At 54.0% G+C, this 9,223-nt stretch overlaps 1 non-coding gene across 1 annotated transcript; it reads right to left on the bottom strand.

The window, feature by feature from the left end:
- Window positions 1-4,919: 4,919 nt before the first annotated feature.
- Window positions 4,920-5,109, bottom strand: LOC148810292 (U2 spliceosomal RNA). Its single transcript, XR_016086803.1, has one exon. It is a non-coding gene; the product is annotated as a U2 spliceosomal RNA (small nuclear RNA).
- Between the last annotated feature and the right edge of the window lie 4,114 nt (window positions 5,110-9,223).

Genomic DNA, 9,223 nt, shown 5'->3' with positions numbered 1-9,223 from the left:
TAAGGTCAGTCCGGGCGTCCCACAAGAAGGCCTTGGCCAAGCTGATCGGAAGCCACAGGAGCAACTTCCGGTTCCAGGCTCGCACGCCGGGTAGTCCCTTCATGATGACTGTTCTCGTAACGGGAATCGGGCCTTACCTGAGCGAAAAGGGTCCCGCAGGAGCTCCATACTTTCTGGGCAAAGCCACACTCCAGGAAGACGTGACTCAGTTTCTTCCCCTGCTCAGCCGTGTCGCGGGCACAGGCGCTGTTTCGATAGCCCATGCGCATGCATCACTGCCCTGACTGCCATTCGACCCCATACACCGAGCCAATTCAGGTCTTTGAGTTTGTTGTCCAAACCTTTCGGCTGGACCTGCTGCCAGACGGTGCTGGACACACCCGGAATCGCTGGTCTCTCCGCCATCTTAACTATCTTATAGCTCAGTCTGTGATTCAAGGAGCACAGCCCCTCCTTCACCTCCGGGTGTGCCCGCAGCCACCGCCCTGCGTGGCGGTAGTGCAGCGGCAGCTTCTCGGCTTTAGGGGTTGTGTTAGTCCAAACAGTCAGGTGCCCAAGCTTGCTGCGAGCTAAAGGCTCACAAACCGGCTGCACAGATGGGGTGGGTTCTCGTGCAGGACCGTACATAAGCTCGCCACAAAGGCACAATCCAGCTTCGCCAGGAAATCGAGGATCGCTCTGCCCCCTTCGGCCAAGGGCCTGTACATGTCGACCCTCTTGATCCTCTCGTGCGTGTGTCCCCAGACGAAGCTGAAAATGGACCTTACCAGATCTTTCCTCTGCCTGATAGATAGGGGGTACACTACCGCCAGGTGGAGTAGCAGAGGCAGGATCTCCGTCTTTAGCACCAGCGCTTTCCCAATCCAAGTTAGTGATCTTTTTTGCCAAAGGCCTAGCTTCCGGTTGGTCTTCCGGAACCTGGCCTCCCAGTTGAGACTCACGGGGTCCACGGTGTGAAAGCTGACCCCCAAGATCTTCACCGGTCCATCCGTCAACGTCAACCCACCAAAGTCTCTCGGTGCGCTCGGCCAGGTCCCAAATACCTTCACTAGGCTTTTGGCCCTGTTCAGTCGAGCGCCGGTGCCCTTGGAGAAATCCTCCACGATGCTGAGAGCTCTCCCCAAGCCCCTCTCAGAGCCCAGGAAGAGCGTGACGTCGTCAGCATACGCGGCGATCTTCGCCACCTGCCCACCTCCACCTGGCACTGGAATCCCATCCACCTCCGGGTCTCTCCTCAGCTGGTCCAGGAGGAGCTCGATAAAAATCACATACAACTGGGGCGAGAGAGGACAGCCCTGTCGCACACCACACCGCACTGGAATACGCTCACCTAATGCTCCGTTGACACATACCCGGGATGTCACGCCGTCGTACAGGGTCTGGATCCAGCCGACAAACCTGTCCAGCAGACCCTTCCTCTTCAGGAGTGCCCACAGAATTCCATGATGAACCCGGTCAAAGGGTTCATCATGGCCACACGCCACGCCACATGTCTGATCAGCCCTCACCAAGGCCAGCATCACCGCTCTCAGGCGGCCGCCCAGCACCCTGGCCAAAAGCTTGTAATCGGTGCACAGGAGCTGAATCGGCCGCCAGTTACCCAAGTCTCTTGCCTTGTCTCCTCCCTTGTGGATCAGGGAGATGATGCCGATCTTCATAGTAAGCCCAAGTCCATCATGGTCCAACGCCTCGTTGAACACCTGCACCAGGAACGGCTCCAGTTGGTCCCAAAAGGCGAGGTAGAATTCCGTCGGTAGACCGTCGATGCCAGGGACAGTGCCCTTCCTCATGCCCAGCAAGGCAGATCTGATTTCTGCCCCTGACACTGCCCCGCCCAATGCAGCGGGGTCGTCTACCGTCTTCTCCACCCCGCCCAAGATCCTATTCCTGATGCTGGGGTCGGTCTCCTTCTCGTCAAACAAGGCATTGTAGTACTCTGTGGCACACTCTAACATCCCGGGTATGTCAGTGGCTACAGACCAGTCTGCCCTCCGGACGCCTTCAAAGAGGCTGCGCTCTTGCTGCCTCCTCACGGCGCCGAAGAATTGGGACGAGCAACTTTCGTCACTTTCCCTCCAGACTCCCCGTAATCTGAAAAGAAAGTCTTCGGCCCACTGCAGCCACTTAACCCTAAGCAGGCTCCTGATTTGGGCGATCTTCTCACCGTCGTAAGCGCCCCCTCGGTTCAGCTGAGCATACAGCGCCTCGAGCTCCTCCTGGAGCTTGGTGCACTGGCGTTCCTCCATGCTTCGGTGGATCCTGCAATACTTTTTCATCAGCACCGAGATGGTGCGCTTGCAGGACTCCCACCAGTGCACTGCCGAACTGAAGGCCTCCCTCCTCTCCGTGCAGTCTCTCAGCACTGTAGCGATCTTCCTTCGGTATCTCGCCTCCTGCAGGACTTGTCTGTTCAGTTTCCAGTAACCTGTCTGGAAATGAGGGTCCTCAACACCAAAGGAGACTGTCAGCATATGATGGTCCGAGGACCAAATAGGGGTTGCTTGCCTGCTTATGGTCGTCCAGCTCGCCGTAGTGAGAACGTAGTCCAGTCTCCTGAAGGTTCCCTTTCCGTTGTCCCAAGTGCAGTGTGCGACGTTATGGAATCCGTCCCGCAGGCCGAAATCTGCAATCATGGACTGCAACAAGTGGGCACCCTCACCGTGCGAGTCCCCCAGGTCGAACTGTTTGTGTCTGTCTCGTCAATGAAGGCGACCAAAGGGACTGGACTCAAGGCCACCTCCATATCGGAGACGAGATCGGGCCCGGGATCGAGAACGGGGCCGCGGTCGGGGTCGGGGTTAGGGTTGGGGCTGGAGCCTGGGTCGGGCGGGAGAGAATAGTCGCGGTCCGGGGTGGAAACCTGGCACGTTACCACGGGGCTACCATCAGCCGAAAGGCTCGGCACGACGGAGAAAGGCCTAAGCTACAACTCTGTCTCCCTGCCCTCCCCCACCCATCATTACCCGTGATGGTCCCTCCTGCGGGTCGTCGTCGCCCTCCTCTTGCCGTCTCACCTTCCCCTTCCCCTTCCCTTTCCGTCTCGGCTTCGCCAATACCGTCCACTCGCTGTCCTTCTCGGCTTCTCCAGGGGCTCCTCCACCACCATCCTGGCATTCGTCCTCGCTGTCTCCCGTCTCGCTGCCTTCTGACTCCGTCTCTCCTACCGCCAAACCTGTTCCGTCATGAATGGCTCTGGCGAACTCGGCTTTCCTGAGAAGGCAGTTACGGTACAAGTGGCCGGTATTGCCACACAAGGAACATTCCTTTACCGGGCAGTTGCGTGCCTGATGGCCCCGCTGATGGCACTTCCCACATTCCGTCGTGGTACAATCTGCCTCCCGATGCCCGAACCCCCGACACTTACGGCAAAACATCGGCTGATTCCCATAGAAGAGGTACCCCCTACCTGGACCGATCGCGAAAGTGGCAGGCGGGTGGGCAAACCCTTCCTTGCTTCTGCCGTCCGGCCGCAACTCGACGTTGTACTGCCTCTTCCCCGTCCAAACCTTGTACGGGTCCATGATGATCCTTGGCGGCTCCAACACGTCGACGTAACAGCGGAGAAAGGTCGTGACGTCACTGTCAGGGATGAAAGGGTCAAACGTGTAGGATTACTGACCTCTCGTTGTTGTTCTGCAACCCCACACACTTATAATTACCCAGCCTGCCACCTTCAATAGCCTTCGCGATCTTCTCCGAGGCGCTGCGGTGTCCTTTTTCCTCCACAAAGGAGAAATCCATGTAGCGCTGCACCCGATTCCCCTGCAAGCACTTGATCTCCGCGACATCCAGCTTCAGGATCCCGAAGAGGATCTCTTCTTCAAAAACATCCCTCTCCGGCATCTCTCCATCCGACTTCCAAATGAAGCAGATGGTCTTCGGATGTTGGGACCCTCCTCTGTCTTCCTCGCCGCCCCGGGGTCCGCAGCCATCGTTACCCAACCTTTGCGGCTGCCGAAGCAGCCTTCTCACCAAAGCCGGGGTCTTCAAGCATCCAAACGTCCAATCCAAGAAAACGAAATCCAAAGCGTAGTCCAGGCGAAATCCAAGGTCCAAATCCAGCAATCCAGCAGCGCAGTCCTCTCGGGGTGGTAGTCCTTCCGGTCTTCTCTTCAACGGTCTTTTGGTGAGTCGCACAGCCACGGTCAGGCCATGTACTGATTGATCTCAGCCAAAAGGCCGAGAAGCGCGGGCGTTCCGCTGGCGCACAGTGGTGCAGGCCGACTCTCCTCTGGAGCCCAGGACCCGCACAGCTGCCGGCTTCCCTGCAGCCAGAGGCCTGCTGCCGGACTCTGCTCCCCCTCTCTCTTGCCTGCCTGTCTTCCTGCCAGTCCCGGGCGGGGGCCCTGCTCTTTGATCTTCTGTCAACGGCCCGACAACGACCGCAGCCGCGGGGGGCGCCAGCCGCCCGGCCTCCTTAGCTTAGGCCCCTCCCACCGGCAGCAGCTGTGCCGAACCAGCTGCAAGCGAAAGCGGACCGCCAGCACCTGCGGGCAGAGGCAAGGGGCAGCTCTCTCTCTCAGGAGGGACGGGGACACGCACACGCCTGCCTGCCGAAAAAAAAGAAAGAAAAGGTGTATATACTAAGTTTTTTGGAGGGAAAACGCCTGGCTGTCGAAAGGGGCCCGCCTGCAGGGACGGGGACACACACAAGCCACGCCTGCCTCCCTGGAAAAAGGATGAAGTTTTTTGGAGGGAAAACGCACGGGAGCCGAAAAGGGGGCCGGCCTGCTTGCCGAGAGAGTCGAGACGCGGGAAAGTGCACAGAGGGAGCACGGGAACTGAGACGGAGACGGGGAGGGGGAGAGAGAGACAGACACAGAGACACACAGATGGACGAGAGACGAGACCGGAGAGGAAGGAGCTCCAGTCCACCTCGCTTGCTTGCTGGCTACGTCTGTCTTTTCACCGCTGAGAGAAGGTAGTGCACCGTTCCCGGAGGCGCTGCAATACCGGGCCGATGCGTGGAGAGGACGGAGCAAGCTCCTGATCCAGCTCCCTGTTCCAAAAATCCGTTTAATATGTGGTCCCCCGATGGGGGACGTATCGGATATTAAACTGATAAGAACAGATTTTTTTGTTTTTATTACAAAAATAACAAACTGCAACTAACAAAGGTAAGATAACAACAACAATTCAACCGTACTCAAAATAAAAATAACAACTCATAATAACAATCGGCCCCCACCTTGTAACTATAGCAACAACCCATATAATATTTCAATCAACAGTCAAAACAAAAAATCGAAAATTCATCTAATTATTAATGAGTCAATATATGTATAAATTCTTCAAAACCCCAAGAACACATTCACCAAAACCATTTACACAAAATCTTTACATTTCCATAATCCCGCCTTTTATGCAAACATAATCCCTCCTCCCTCCCCCAACATTATTCCTTTATTATGATTATATCAAAAAATCTATAATAGGCAGCATCATACACAGAAAACAAAATTAGCGCCCCAAGGAAATTAACCCCTTCCACCTTTCCTTAGCCGCAGCAAAACCCCAACGCAGGATGTCCCACCGAACTCGTCTGATGGCATCATGTTTAACTTTACTAAAAACTGATAAGGCTGAACCACTGCTGCCGTGCTCAACCACCTCTCTCCTAGCTGCCCATATATAAAACTTGGTCAAACTAATTATAAACCATAACAAAAATGCTCTGTTCCATTTTCTCGACCTCATGACTCCGCGGATCACCACCCGACTCGTTAAAACAGTCGAGAGACTTTTTGTAATAACTCCTCACAGTGACCCCACACCCTTTGGGCAAAAACACAACCCCAGAAAACATGAAGTACAGTCTCGACCTCAGAACAGTCGGGATGCGGGCACTTGTCCTGTCTGGACAGGCCATGTCTATGAAGCGTGTCCCTCACAGGCAACCTATTCCAAAGCGTCTGCCAGTTTAAATCCTTGAGTCTATTTTCCATACCTACTGGCAATCGTCAATGTCCTGAGTTCCCTAGCAAACAGCAGCTCTATTAGAAACTTGTTAAGCGGCGACTCGTCTCTTCCCTCACACACTCTCTCCCAGGCCTTCTCACAAAGTTCGTCCGTCTCGAGTGATTGGTCATATATCCCTCTAACTGGAAAATCCTGTAAACAAGTAATGTCCTTCAACTTTATCCCAAGGGCCTTCATCAGAACAACTCTTTCGAAACGCTCACGGTTCAGCCACTCCTGTTTCTTCTCCGCCTCCTTCACAACAAAGCGCACTGTGCACCGCATCGGCCCCTCACTGGACAGAGGGTGCACAGCCGCCGGACCGCGGGCCCACTCACCACCTTCCACCGCCGTCATCTGGAGACCCCACTTCGCCCTCTGGGCTTAACCCAGAGCGACTACCCGTGGTGGCCTTGGTGGACGTCTGCTTCGGTCTTCTGCAGGTAAGATTCCGCCCGTCTGGTCTGGTTCCGTTTTCCGCCGTCGTCTTCACCTTTTGGCAGTCTTCAGGCCGCGGTCATGCCACGTACCATCAGAGCTTGGCCAAAAGGCAGAGAAGCGATGCCCCTAAAGGCGAGGACCGACGCGTGGGCGTTCCGCTGGCGCACAGTGGTGCAGGTCGACTCCTCTGGAGCCCGGAACCCGCACAGCTGCCGGCCTCCCTGCAGCCAGAGGCCTGCCGCCGGACTCTGCTCCCCCTCTCTCTTGCCTGCCTGCCTGCCTGCCTTCCTGCCAGTCCCGGGCGGGGGCCCTGCTCTTTGATCTTCTGTCAAAGGCCCGACAACGATGGGGGACGTATCGGATATTAAACTGATAAGAACAGATTATTTTTTTTATTTATTATTACAATAATACAAAAAATCCCAAAATTACAAAACACCAAAAGAACTCAAATACAATCAAAAACCATTACACTGTTAAATCAATCATTTCACTTTACAAACCATACATTAACACAACCCCTCCCCTTATGCTAAACTCAAGAACACATTCACATCACAATCCAGTTCCCCTTAAAAACAATCCCACCATCAAAGTCACTTAAAACAGAACATATTTCAAATGAAAAAAAACATTACCATTGAAAAACTTACATAAAACAATCAAAATCAAACGCTATACAAAAACATCCTGATTACAACGAAACTCATGAATCATCTGAAGCACTGCTCAAACTTTCACATTCAAGCATCATATTGAGGAATTCACGAAAAGCATCCTTACAATCCGCTTTCGTTTTCCCCAACACATGAACCCCTATCAATTTCTTATCCTGAATTGAATACTCTAAACGGACTTGCGGAAACTTTGTTTCCACATAACAGGACACAGTAATCATTCATTTTCTAAACATACCCTGTCCAAAATCTTCCGACAACCTTATATCCGTACCCATCTCCCCTCGTAACCCCTTCCTCTTTCCTGTCTGAGGGCAGGTAGAATGAATACGACCCTTCCTTTCTTCCCACCACTGATTCCACTCAAGGTCTGCATCCTGAGAATCCCCTCCGCTCTTCGTTTCCACTGTCATTTCACCAGACTCAGGACTCTCTACTACCTCTTCCCTTCCCATCTGCTCCACTTCCACCAACTCCTCAATAACTCCTGTCGCACTCTTGACTACCGGCTCCTCTACTGGTAAACCAGCGAAGGAGTTTGTGCTCTCCACTACCTGCCGACCCGCTTCGACCTTCCGCTTTGCGAATCCCTTTCCTTTACCCACACCCCGATTCCCCCTCTGTACCACCAACCAATCATTGCCCTCACCCCCTTCAGACATTTGACCAGTCCAAACTTTTCCACTTGGGTCGTCGTCCTCCACCTCCTCTGAATTACTAGCCGCCGTTCTTTTCCGATGAGGGGCTCCTGGAACAGAAGACTTCCGGCTCCCCAAAGGCCCCTCGTCACCATCCACTTCAATGTCAGGTGTTCTCTCCGCCCAAGACATCCCTCCAGAATCCTCGGCCAGCCCCTTCACCATCTCGGTGACCTTCTCCAAACCCTCTCCCTGATCAATAACCACCAAACCTCCGTCCTTCTTCGCCGCACTTCCGGTCACCATCGTAGCCTCCTTTCCCGCAGACCTCTGTTCTCTTGGAGCCGCTCCTGTCTTCTTTGCAAAGGCCTCTCCAGTAGTCGTCTGAGCTTGAGCCGCACCTGCATAACTTCTCGATCTTTGAAAACAGTTCTTATATACATGTCCTGCTTCACCACACAAATTACAAGATACGGGCCTGGTGCACTTCTCAACCTTGTGCCCTATTCCTCCACATCTCCTGCAACATATAACAGTACATTTGGCTGCCACGTGTCCCTCAATTGCACAATTCAGACATACGAATGGCTGACCAGGGTAAACCAGAAAACCTTTATTCGGGCCGATCGAAAAGAAAGCTGGCGGATGAACATAACCACTTTTCTCAGTTGCGATAGTCTTAAGCGTACCATGTACCTTCTCTTTCCCGTCCAGTAATTCCGAGAGTCTATTACCTTTGTACCATTCTCTTGAATATCCACAAATCTTTTCAAAAAACATACAATCTCTGCCTCCTGCACATATGGATTGAACATTTGAACAGTCAAAGGCCTTAATTCTCTGGCAAACAGTGGCTCTATAACAAAATTAATGAAAGGCAAGTTCTCTTTCTGAGCTTGAAGAAAGCTCCATTTCTCCATACAAACTTTCTCCGAAATAAAGGAAACATCAAAAATACCTTTCCCGGGAAAATCCTGGTAGCAAAACACGTCCGAAACCTTCAAGCCCAAGGCTTTGATCATCACAATGTCCGCAAAATCTTCTCTCTTCATCCTTTCAGTCCCCGGTTTCTCCTTCCACACAAAACGGACAGAATTCCGCATCTGTCCTTCCCTGGCCAACCGCTCTCCAACCCCTGCCGAAGCCGAAACTCCGCCGATCGCTGCCATCGTTTCGTCCTCCTCCCTCTGGTCGACTCTGCCTCCAACAGCCGTCTCCACCTCCGCCTCCGCCTCCGTCGTCATGTCCTCCGCCGCCGCCTTCCCGACCCTCTGACTAAGACCTCGGCCGCAGGCCGACTCCTCTGGAGCCCGGGACCCGCGCAGCTGCCGGCCTCTCTGCAGCCAGAGGCCTGCCGCCGGACTCTGCTCCCCCTCTCTCTTGCCTGCCTGCCTTCCTGCCAGTCCCGGGCGGGGGCCCTGCTCTTTGATCTTCTGTCAACGGCCTGACAACGACCGCTGCCGCGGGGGGCGCCAGCTGCCCGGCCTCCTTAGCTTAGGCCCCTCCCAC

This window comes from Atractosteus spatula, unplaced genomic scaffold (assembly GCF_055471065.1).
Source record: "Atractosteus spatula isolate fAtrSpa1 unplaced genomic scaffold, fAtrSpa1.hap1 Scaffold_1, whole genome shotgun sequence".
In the NCBI taxonomy this organism is placed as follows: domain Eukaryota; kingdom Metazoa; phylum Chordata; class Actinopteri; order Semionotiformes; family Lepisosteidae; genus Atractosteus; species Atractosteus spatula.
Note: the sequence above shows the minus strand (reverse complement) of the source record. Positions and strands in the feature narration are given on the sequence as shown.